Raw genomic sequence first — 12,604 nt, forward strand, 5'->3', positions numbered from 1 at the left:
GGTGTTGTGCCGTGGAGGAAGGCGGTGCATGGTGGGTATAGGAGCTTGAGCGAGACCCGTGAGGGGGAGAGCAGATTAACGGTGAGAGAGAGGGAGAGCTTTGGTGGAGGGGCTGGGGATCGTTGGGGGGTAGCTACACTGGTAGCTAGAGGTGGTGCGGCGACTGTGGACGCAGCGACACTGGGAATCCGAGGGAGAAAGGAATTCGAGGGAGAAGAGAGAGGGAGATCTGCGGGAGAAAGAGAAGCCGCGAGGGAGGGACTTGGTTGAGTTGGCCGGTGAATGCATGGCGACAGGAAGAGTGGAGATAGGGGGAGAAGAGGGATTGGGGAGAGACGGGAGGTGGGAGGAGACACTTAAGGGAATTAAAGGAATGAAGGGAAAATGCAGAGGTTTTACATTTTATGAGATTTTTCGGTGCTTTTGATTCGCCGCTAATGGTATTAATTGGCAAAGAAGATCTTTACAACGATAATATTCGTTGCAAAAAGAATCTATTGCGGCGATTCTAAAATTCGACGGAAATAAAATGCCACTACAGTTACAATACTTTGTTGTGATGAAAAAAATTGCCGCAGTAGGTATAAAAAGTCGCCGCAAAAAAATGAATAGTAAATCTCCCTCAGCGTTTCCCCTTTTTGTGAGGGAATTCAACGTAAACTTAAAAATCACTGTAAATAATGACCTTTTGGGACAATTTTTTTTTTTTTTTTGTGACGATCTTAAAATTGCTGGAAAATGCCTATTTTCATGTAGTGGTAGCATTAATTAGGATTATTTCACATTTATGCCAATAAAGTACAAGCCTCTTTTTTTTTTGAAGTAAACATGTATAATTTCATTTCATCTAGTATTAAGGAATACAGAGTTTATCTTGTAATATAGGTGTAAAGATCTCAGATGGACCATTTTCAATCCATACTGCCTCCTCCTTAATTCTCATTGCTATTTTTGCTAATTGATGCACCACTTTATCACTTTCCCTATAAGTGTCTTGTAACTACCAATCTATTCCACTGCTAAAGATTCTTCTCAAGTCCTCTATTAGTAGACCGTACCACACCCATATCTCCTCTTTACTATTTACAGCTCCTATCACTACCTAAGCATCACCTTCAAAAACTAAATTTTTCAAGTTCAGTTCTATGCATAATTCCACAACTCTCCATAGTGCATAAATTTCAGCAAGTATTGGATGACTTATATTCATTTTACTCATGCAAAAAGTTACTAGAACCTCACCCTCTACATCCCTCAAGACAATACCTGCACCCATCTTCAAGTCCCTAGAGTCAAAAGAAGCATCCCAGTTTACTTTCACCAATTCCTCACCTAGCCTCTTCCACTTCCCAACACTTCGCTCAGTCCTTGTAGCACAATGATTTCTTATCAGGTCCTTTTGTGCCCTTTGAAACTCTTCTAAATTTTCCAAAACTGTTCTTATAGTTCTATTTGGACTAGAAAACTTCTCTTCAAAGACAAACTTGTTTCTTCTCAACCAGATATTTATAATGATGGCATCCACTTTCTCTAGTTCCTCTTGGTTTACCTTCTGCACTAACAATGTCCAGAGATGAAAAAAATCCATCTCATTACTTGGCCATTTTTTGGCAAGACTCTCATGTTCTGCCCATACATCTATAGAAGCTACACAACTCCAAAGTGAATGAGTTACTGACTCCACTTCTCTGTTACAGATAGGGCACAAGGGTATTTCAACAATTTTCCTCTTTAACAAGTTCTCATGTGTAGGTAAACAATTATTAACTGCTTTCCAAAAAAATTGTTTTATTGCAGCAGGTACATTTAACTTCCAGATTTCCTTCCATATACTGCTCTAACTATTTTTTCTAGAGGATTCACCTTTTACCTTCCTCTTAAGACTCATCTCTAGATTATATGTATTTTTCACTAAGAAATTGACTGATTTTGTTTGACCCCATATCTACTTATCATTAAGTCCCAGCACTGCCTTTAACATGTCTTCTCTCTACTCACCCTTATCTGTATCAATAAAGTCCTCCACCCTTGAGTTACTACTGAGAGTGTTGGCTGGAGCTTGTATTTTTCAATACGAAGAAGAGGACATCACCCACCTATCGTCCCAAAACTCTATGCTTCTACCATTTCCAACTCTTCACATTAGTCCCTCTCTCAACAAATTCAAAGAGCCCCACAGACTTCTCCACATCACAGATGGATAGCAACCCAGTTTTGCATTCAACAAGTCCTGATTCTTGAAATATTTTTCCTTTAACAAGACTGCAGGTAAAGAGATGGTATTTGTAAAAAACCTCCAGCATTGTTTTACAAGCATAGCTTTGTTAAAGCTATCTATATCTCTAAATCTCATTCCACCAGCTTCTTTTGAGGCTCCCATCTTCTCTCAACTCTTCCATTGGATTTTCTTGACATTTACCTTCTACCCTTACCAAACTTTTGCCATTAGTGCAAATATCTCACAACACAACTTCTTTGGCAGCCTAAATACACTCATGTAGTAAGTTGGGATGGCTTGGATCACAACTTTCAGTAACACTTCTTTCCCAGATTGAGATAAGAACTGGTTTTTCCAGTTACTCAGTCACTGCCAAACCCTCTCTTTTATCCCTCTAAAAGTATTATACTTGGATCTTCCAACCATAGATGGTAGACCCAAGTATTTTTCACAAGAACCACTCAATCTAGCCCTAGCTATATCTAGTATCTACTTCTTCATCTGCTCCTTTAAATTACCACTGAAAAATATAATCGACTTCCGTTTGTTAAGACACTGACTGGACGCATTTTCATAAAGTTCCAAGGCCTCTTTTACATGTCTTCAATCCTCCAAGGTGGCTTTACAAAAAGGAATGTAGTTATCTGCAAACATTAGATGGTTAACGCTTGTCCCACCTCTAACCACATTTACACCTCTAATTTCCCCTTTATTTTATGCCTGATTGAGAAGGTTATTCAAACATTCTACACATAATAGGAACAAATAAGGGGACAAAGGGTCACCCTGCCTTAATCCCCTTGAGGGAAAAAATTTCTCACCTAGCCTACCATTTACCAGAACTAGTGAGAAGTAGTAGAGACACAATTCATTATCAAACTGACCCATTTCTTGTCAAAATCCATTTTTCTCATCACTGCTTCCAGATAACTCCACTCCACTCGATCATAGACTTTTAACATGTCAAGTTTTAAAGCCATACTCCCTATCTTCCCTTTTTGCCTATTTTTCATCAAGTGTAGCAACTCAAAAGCCACCAATATATTGTCAGTAATCAATCTCCATTGAATAGAGGCACTTTGCGACTAAGAAATTATGTTTGAGAGCACTTTCTCCAATTTGTTTTCTAGGACTTTAGCTATTATTTTATAAATCATGTTACACAAGCTAATTGGCCTCTACTCATTCAAAAATTCAGGGAACTTAACTTTAGGAATTAAAGCAATCAAAGAGTAATTCATGGGTTGTGTCATACCTCCACTCTGTAAAAAAAACTGAAGACAACACTGCAAACCTCATCATCAACGATGCTCCAGTATGTTTGGAAGAAGCTTGCACCAAAACCATCTGGTCCAGGTGACTTAGAAGGTCCCATCTGTTGAATAGCTATCTTAATCTTAGTTCTTGTGAATTCCTTTAACAATCCCTCATTCATCTCTTTTGTTACCCGAGGTGCTAATGATTGTAAACATTCATCTATCACTTCCTTTGAAGGTGTATTAGAAGTAAACACCTCTTCAAAATGGCCTTTGAAAGCAATTTCAATATCTTTTTGTTCACTCAGCATCCTTGAGTTTGAATCAGTGACTTGAGTAATTCTATTCTTTCTCCTCCTTCGACTGGCACAGGCATGAAAATACTTTGTGTTGTGATCCCCAAACTGATACCAATTCCCTTTGGCCCTCTATCTCCATTTGAGATTTTCTTGCTCTAGCATATTCCCCAATTATGCTTGTAGCTTCTTTATTTCCTCACTGCACTGTGCATCTTCATCTTCTTGTAACATTTTGAGTCTTTCTGTTTTCCTTTTGATTTCACCTTCACATCTCTTGTTCTCTATCTACACCAGCCATCAAGAGGTTCACTACATTCCTTTAGTGACCTATGTATCTTCTTCATATGATCATTGCTTCCACTTGCCCCTGACCACTTCTTAGATTACATGTAACGTCCTAGTCCCCAAAGAGGTTGGAGAGTTACAACCTGTCATCTAAGATCATCTTTCACAACAAAAAAGGATATTCTGAAAGACTCCATAAACATAACCTCCTTTAATTTCAAAAGAACTCCATAAATATAGATACATCCATTACCACCAAAAAATACATAAAACTCCTTCTACACGATCATCAAAAAAATAATCTAACAAATAGATCAACTCCTTAAGGTTTTAATAAAAGTGTCAATATCACATTACCTAAATCGATAGAACAAGTCTTCTAAATAGTAGTCTCCAGAAATTCAGCATTACTTGCCCCCTCCACATAACAATCTTATTGGTTCCCCGCTTTCATTCTTGATCCTCAACTGAAATATTCAAATTATCTTAAAAATATTATAGAGATAAGAGGGTGAGTTATCAACAACTCAGTAAGCAGAGAACATATACTAGTATGTAAACATAAGCATTTATCAGACTTGAAAATGTTGAACAAAATATTTTCTCTCAAACTATAGAATTAGAAAACTTGTTTTCAGAATGCAAAATCAAAATATGTTACCAAAAATATAAGAGCGAAGCTCTCAGAAAATATTATTATTTAAAATTCCCTTTGGCAAAGCAAAATTGAACATCCTCATCTTAACATGTCATATCATAATAGATACCATCTTTAACCCCCGTGGTATGGTTGTACATTTTGCGGAAAGCTAAACAAAACATAAATCACCATAAATATCAAAGTGACTACACTCAGAATAGAAAATAACTATTATATCCCGTGGTGGGCTAGATGTCAGTATTATATCTCGTGGTAGGGCAGAGGTCACTATTATCTCTCGTGACAGGGCCAAAGGTCACTATTATATCCTCTGGCAAGGCCAGAGGTCACTATTGTATCCCGTGATAGGGTCAGATGTTACTATTATATCTCATGACAATGTCAGAGGTCACTATTGTATCTCGTGATAGGGCGAGAGGTCACTATTATATCCTGTGATAGGGTGAGAGGTCACTATTATATTCCGTGGTAGGGCCAGAGGTCACAAATGTATCCCGTGACAGGGTCAAAGGTCACTATTGTATCCCGTGAAAGGGACAGAGGTCACTATTATCTCTCATGACAAGGTTAAATGTCACTATTATCTCTCACGACTAGGCCACATATCATAACAAAACAGAATCAAAATGTAACACCCCGTATTTTAGTGTATTTTTACTGAAGGAATTATTTTTATGTAATTAAAATAATTTCTCTTATTTTAAATTGGTTGGATTTTAGTGAGTTTATTTCTATGATTTTTATTTGGTGAAAATTATTTTTATGTGCTTTCCAAATATTTATTTATTATTATGCATTTAAATTGCTTTTAATATTTAAATTAATTACCGTGGGATTTAATTATTTCAATTTGACTTTACCATTACGTTTAAATTATTTTATTTAACTTGTGGTTTTAAAATCGTTTCCGTTGGATCATTTTTGTGACCCAAGTTATGAGGATTGGACCTCATTTCTTTTTCCCTCTTTTTCTTTCCTCTCCTTTTCTTTTCCTCTTTTTTTCTTTTTCTTCTTATTTTTCCTTCGGATTTATTTCTCCCGCGCGATCTCTCTCTCTCCTCTCCTCCGCCCGTTTCCCTTGTCCACTCCCAGCGCCGCCGGCCGTCCTACCCCACCAGTATCACCGCCGTTCGTGCCGCCGTTAGCCTCCACGAAGCCCACGAAACCCACGACGCCGCGGCACGTTTTCCTCCATTGCGCCGCCGTCGCGCCACCTCCGGCCACCATCTTCCTACCACTTCATCCCCAGCCTCTTGGCAACCCATTGGACCCAACCCCAGCTCCGATCCGTCACCGGTGAAGCCCCACCAAGTCCATCTCCGATTTGCACTTTTTGGGCCTAAAACCACCCCTTGCGCCGCCACCCACGGCAAACCACCACCACCACTAGCTTCACCGACCTCCCTAGGCCCTACCCTATCAATCTTGGGTCTTCGCTCGTCCTCGTTGAAAAGTTGGTAATTGTGACCCACGGCCACAGTGTATTTTACACTGTGGTGTTGCTCAAACGTCGCCTTTTTCAACTTCGCGATCCTCGGAAAATTATTATATTGCACTGTAAGTATTTCTCCAAAGAACTTTCGTAATTTAAATGTATTTTTGCACTAACCCATTTCACTGTGTTTTTGGCATGCCGGACTGAGTCCGAGGAGTTCGGGGTCGGATGGATTTGTGATTGGAGTTGTTTGGTTGATTTGGTTGATTGGATATTTTTTGTTGATGGGTTGTTTGGATTTGGTGGTTTGGATATTGTGTTGGTACATGTGCATTTCATCATTTCATGCATGATCATGTTTGTAAAAGAAAACTGGGTTTTCGTGTATTGCATTCATGTTCATGTGCTTTGAAAAGCTATGATTTTATGTGTTAATATTTTTGGTGCGTGTGTATCACGACCCCAAGCCGAGATGGGGCATTAACTCGGTGGAGCTCCTCTGGTTACTCGGGAGCGGAATATACTGAGTAACGTCCCCTGGATTGTCGCCGGGCGACAATGGGATCGGACGAGATGGTCTCGTGCCGACTCCGTGGTCCTTCTGCTGGCGGGGACTAGAGGATGTCTGGCCACGTACGCGCTGGGCGCGGAACTGGGCATCGCTCGTTGCGTAGTGTGAGTGCTTGGCCATGTACGCGCTGGGCGCGGAACTGAGCACCGCTGCGAAGCCAGGACGTGCGGATGGTCCATAGGGGAGACCATGGTGCATATGGAAATAATGCATGGTGCATTTGGGATTAATGCACTATTTTCTGGGAAAATAGTGCAAGTTGATTTTTGGGTAAATCATTTTCTGGGAAAATGTTTTACGAATAATTTGGACCAAAATGGGATTTTGGTGTGTGTTGGAAATTTATCATTTTCGGGGAAAATGATGTTTTGTGGAAAAATGCATGTTTTCATGTGCATGCATGTTAGTTGCATTTAATGCATTTTGTATTACATTGTTGTTTGGGTTATACTTACCTGCGAGACCATTTTGTGGTGTCGCAGATTTTGATGCTGATGAGGAGGAGGAGGGCGAGCCGGAGGAGATGGCTCCGCCTGAGGAGTGATCTGGGATCACTCGTTTGTACATTTAGAACTATTGTAAAATATTTTTATGGATGACTGTATAACTGCTATTTAAATCTTTACTGATGTTTGACTGTAATTAAATTCTGGTACTTAGTTGACTATCCGCTGCGTTATTTTATTTGAACACTGTTGCATGCACACACACTGGCACTTCGTTGGGATGCGTGACCGTGTTGTCACCATCCTGGCGTCTCGATCCCTGTGTATTTATATAAGGGGATTGGGGGCGCCACAGGTGGTATCAGAGCAGTTCGGCTCTGGGTAAAACCACATGTCCTTTAGGATAGTACCAGAAAATTATTTTTATTATTTTTATTTTCTTTAAAAAAAAAAAAAAAAAAAAAAAATTTTAAAGTTATGTAAGTTAAGTTATTTATTTTATATTATGAGTTTGTTGCTATGTCATTTTATGTTAATTGTTGTTATTTAAATTATTTTATTTATCGTTTTAATTATTGTTTATTATTTTGGTTGAGTATAAATTATCTGGATTTAAGCGGGGTTGGAGAATGTTCTATGACAGGATTATGGTGAGACCAAGAAGGCAAGCTGAGGTGCCTGAAGATGAGTTACCTAGAGGAGATGGAAATTATGCTATGGCAAGAGCATTAAATAGAATGACAGAATTTCTTCAACAGAATTTCCGACCGCCGCAGGGAGATTCAAGTAGAGGAGCCCAAGTGGGGTGTCCCTATGAGCGCTTCCTAACGCATAGGACCCCTGCCTTCATTGGGGAGGAGGACCCAATGCGTGCTAGGAGGTGGATTCAAGATTTGGAAAGAACATTTGAAGTTTGTGGATGCACGGAAGCTCAGATGGTATTATATGGAAGTTATATGCTGCAAGGTGAAGCGGCAAATTGGTGGGAGACCAAGCGGACATTATTAGAAATGGAGTTGGGTTCCTTGGCTGCTGTGTCTTGGCAGCGTTTCAAGAAAGAGTTCGATGACCGGTTCTTTCCTGCTTCAGTGAGAAGGCAAAAGGCTCGGGAGTTCAATAATTTGGTCCAAGGTGGCATGACTGTGGAGCAATATGCAAGAAAGTTTATGGAGCTTGGACGGTTCGCTCCTCACCTCATTTCTACGGAGGAGTTGCGGGTCGAGCGCTTCCTGGAGGGTTTGCGCCATGAGGTACGTAAACAAGTGGCCTGCCTTCGGATTAAGGACTTTCAAGAGTTAGTGGATTTAGCCAGCATTGCAGAGCGGGAAAACAGTTTTGGAGCAGGTTCCCCTCCGGGTCAGAAAAGGCGGAGTTACCTTGGCGAAGGGAGTAGTTCTGGGTCGCCTCATAAGTTCGTGCAAAGGACTAGTGCCCGTCCGCAGACGACCACCGGTGTTCGTGCTGGAGGTCGAGCTCCAGTTTGTAACAGGTGCAATAGAGCCCATGAGGGTGAGTGTGGCCAGAGAGGAATTCAGTGTTTTAGATGTGGCCAGCCGGGTCACTTTGCTCGGGAGTGTCCTGGTCAAGTTCAAGGAGGGCAAGAAGCGCGAGGAGCGCGAGGAGGTCGACGAGGTGGAAGGGGCAACCAGAGACTGTTGGTACAAGCTCGGGTTTATGCAGTGACCCCTGGTGATGTGGATTACGGAGCTCCAGAGACCCACGATGCTAGGGTTATTACTGGTATGCATTTAATTATTTTTTTTTTAATTTGATTTAATATTTGTTATGGTTGGATTATTTGGGATTGTCTGGTGGATGTGTTTGCTTCAGGTAGAGTTCGCCTATATGATTTCTATGCATGTACTTTGTTTGATTCTGGGGCGTCTCGATCTTTTGTGTCTGCCACTTTTGCACGGATGTGTAATCTGGTCACGGAGCCTTTATCGCAAACTCTAGTAGTGGCACTTCCAAATGGTGAGATGGTGTGGTGCTCTAAAGTTGCTTTGGGCTGTCCTTTGGATTTTGGAGGGAGGACACTGGATGCAGATTTGATTGTATTCAAGTTGCTGGGATTTGATATAATTTTGGGAATGGACTGGCTATATCGATATTCAGCAAATATTGATTGTAGAAGTCGGGTAATTGGTTTTCAACTCTCGGATGATGATTATGTGGAATTCGCGGGAAGTAAGTTGAAGGCAAAACCAACAATTATATCAGCAATTCAAGCTAGGAGAGATATAGCTCGTGGAGCAGATGCTTTTTTGGTCCAAGTTGAGTCTACGTCATCTGAGAAGAAGTCGTTAGTAGATATTCCAGTTGTGGGCGAGTTTCCTGATGTGTTTGTAGATGATTTGCCCGGATTGCCTCCCGTTCGCGATATGGAGTTTGTTATTGATTTGGAACCTGGTGCGGCTCCTGTGCATAAAGCACCTTATCGCATGGCACCGGCTGAATTAAAAGAGTTGAAGACTCAATTGCAAGAACTGGTCGACAAGGGATTTATTCAGCCTAGTACTTCTCCGTGGGGAGCGCCCGTGTTGTTTGTCAAGAAGAAAGATGGTACTCTCCGAATGTGTATAGATTATCGGGAGCTTAACAAAGTGACTATTAAGAACAAGTATCCTCTACCAAGAATTGATGATTTGTTTGACCAACTTCAGGGAGCGGCTACCTTTTCGAAGATTGATTTGAGGTCAGGGTACTATCAGTTGAGAATAAGAGATAAGGACGTGCCCAAGACTGCTTTCAGGACGAGGTATGGGCATTATGAATTTAAGGTGATGTCTTTTGGGTTAGCTAATGCCCCTGCTGCTTTTATGGATTTGATGAATAGGGTGTTTCGGCCTTTCTTGGATTCTTTTGTGGTGGTGTTTCTCGACGACATTTTGATTTATTCTCGAGATTTGGAAGAGCATGCTTGTCACCTTCGCCTGGCACTTGGGAAATTAAGAGAACATCAATTGTACGCTAAGTTGAGCAAGTGTGAATTCTGGTTAGAAGAAGTTAAGTTTCTTGGACATGTGATTTCTCAAGAAGGGGTGGCTGTAGATCCTAGTAAAGTAGAAGCTGTTTTGTCGTGGCCTCGCCCTTCAACAGTTCGTGAGATACGAAGTTTCTTGGGACTTGCCGGTTACTATCGAAGATTTGTGGAAGGTTTTTCTCGGCTATCAGGACCTCTCACTGCCTTGACTAGGAAGAATACTGAGTTTGTATGGTCTGACAAATGTGAGAGAAGTTTTCAAGAGTTGAAGAGAAGATTGACAACGGCACCTATTTTGGCACTTCCGGAGCCACACAAGCCATTTGTGATTTTCAGTGATGCATCCAAATTCGGGTTGGGATGCGTTCTTATGCAAGAGGGACGGGTTGTTGCTTATGCATCTCGTCAGCTGAAGATTCATGAAAGGAATTATCCCACGCATGATTTGGAGTTGGCGGCAATAGTTTTTGCGCTTAAGATCTGGCGGCATTATCTGTATGGCGAAGCCTGTGAAGTTTATACTGATCACAAGAGCTTGAAGCATTTATTTACTCAGAAGAATCTAAACATGAGGCAGAGACGGTGGTTAGAGCTAATTAGCGACTATCAGTGTGAAATCAAGTATCATCCAGGAAAGGCAAATTTAGTCGCTGATGCCTTGAGTAGGAAGTCACAACAAGTGGATGAAGCGGAATCTTCAGATGTGGACTCTCTCCTTTGTGGAATGAGGAGACTTCTTATCGAGAGTTCACAGCAAGAAGAATTATTATCTTCAGTCTTGGATGTCCGAGTAGTGGATTTTGATGAATTAAAGACTCTTCAAAGAAAGGACCCTAATCTGTTGGCTATCAGGAAAAGAGTCAGAAAGTCTAGAGGACCCTTGCATTACAGCTTGGATAAGGATGGCATTCTTAGGTTTCGGGATCGTAGAGTGATTCCCCGAGACTCTGAATTTAAAGAGCGAATTTTAGCAGAAGCTCATGCAGCTCCTTATTCGGTTCATCCAGGAAGCACAAAGATGTATAGGGATTTAAAGAAGAATTTCTGGTGGGAAGGAATGAAGTCGGACATCGCCCTGTTTATTGAGAAATGTGACACATGCCGACAGGTGAAGGCTGAACATCAGAGACCTGCTGGTAGACTCCAACCTCTCCCTATTCCGGAATGGAAGTGGGATGATATTTCCATGGATTTTGTGGTAGGGTTGCCGAGGACTCCTAGTGGGAAGAACTCCATTTGGGTGATTGTGGATCGGTTAACCAAGAGTGCCCATTTCTTGCCTGTTAATAATACTGACTCGTTGGGTAAGTTGACTCGGTTATATGTCAAGGAGATAGTGCGTTTGCATGGAATACCCAAGAGTATTGTGTCAGATCGGGACCCGCGATTCACGTCCCATTTCTGGAAGAGTTTGCAGGCGGCATTAGGCACTAAATTGAAGTTTAGTTCGGCGTATCACCCCCAAACAGACGGCCAATCAGAGCGTACTATTCAGACTCTGGAGGATATGTTGCGGTCTTGTGTCATGGAATTCCAGGGAAGTTGGGAGAATCACTTACCACTTATTGAGTTCTCTTATAATAACAGTTTTCATTCCTCCATCCAGATGGCCCCGTACGAAGCCTTATATGGACGGAAATGCAGATCGCCTTTATGTTGGGATGAAGTTGGCGAGAACAAATTGCTTGGGCCTGAGTTAATTCAAGAAATGAAGGATCAAGTTCAGTTTATCAGGAAGAAGATGGCTGAAGCGCAAAGTCGCCAGAAAAGTTATGCAGATACAAGAAGAAGAGACTTATCCTTTGAAGAAGGAGATTGGGTTTATCTTAAAGTCTCTCCTATGAAAGGCGTTAAGCGCTTTGGTAAGAAAGGAAAGCTTAGTCCAAGATACATTGGCCCTTTTCAGATCGTAGAGAAGGTTGGGCTTGTTGCTTATAGAGTTGCCTTGCCAGATTATTTTGGAGATGTTCATGATGTGTTTCATGTGTCCTCATTGAAGAAGAGTTTTGGACAGCAAGAGCCACGTTTTGTGGATCCCGAACGCGTTCAACTGCGGCCCAATCTTACTTATGAAGTTGCCCCGACCCAGATCGTAGATTGGAAAGAGCAAGAGTTAAGGTCCAAGGTAATACCTATGGTGAAAGTGGCGTGGGGTGATCCGTTGGCTCAAGATTTCTCTTGGGAGAGAGAGGCCGACATGAGGGAGCAATATCCATACTTGTTTGATTGATTTTGACGGTATGTTCTAAGTATTCTCTTGGTTGAATCTTGATCTTGTCTTGGTGCAATATTTGACCTTGCCAATTTCGTGGACGAAATTTTTTTTTTAAGGGGGGGAGGATGTAACACCCCGTATTTTAGTGTATTTTTACTGAAGGAATTATTTTTATGTAATTAAAATAATTTCTCTTATTTTAAATTGGTTGGATTTTAGTGAGTTTATTTCTATG

The sequence above is a fragment of the Juglans microcarpa x Juglans regia genome, chromosome 8D (genome assembly GCF_004785595.1).
Source record: "Juglans microcarpa x Juglans regia isolate MS1-56 chromosome 8D, Jm3101_v1.0, whole genome shotgun sequence".
Taxonomy (NCBI): domain Eukaryota; kingdom Viridiplantae; phylum Streptophyta; class Magnoliopsida; order Fagales; family Juglandaceae; genus Juglans; species Juglans microcarpa x Juglans regia.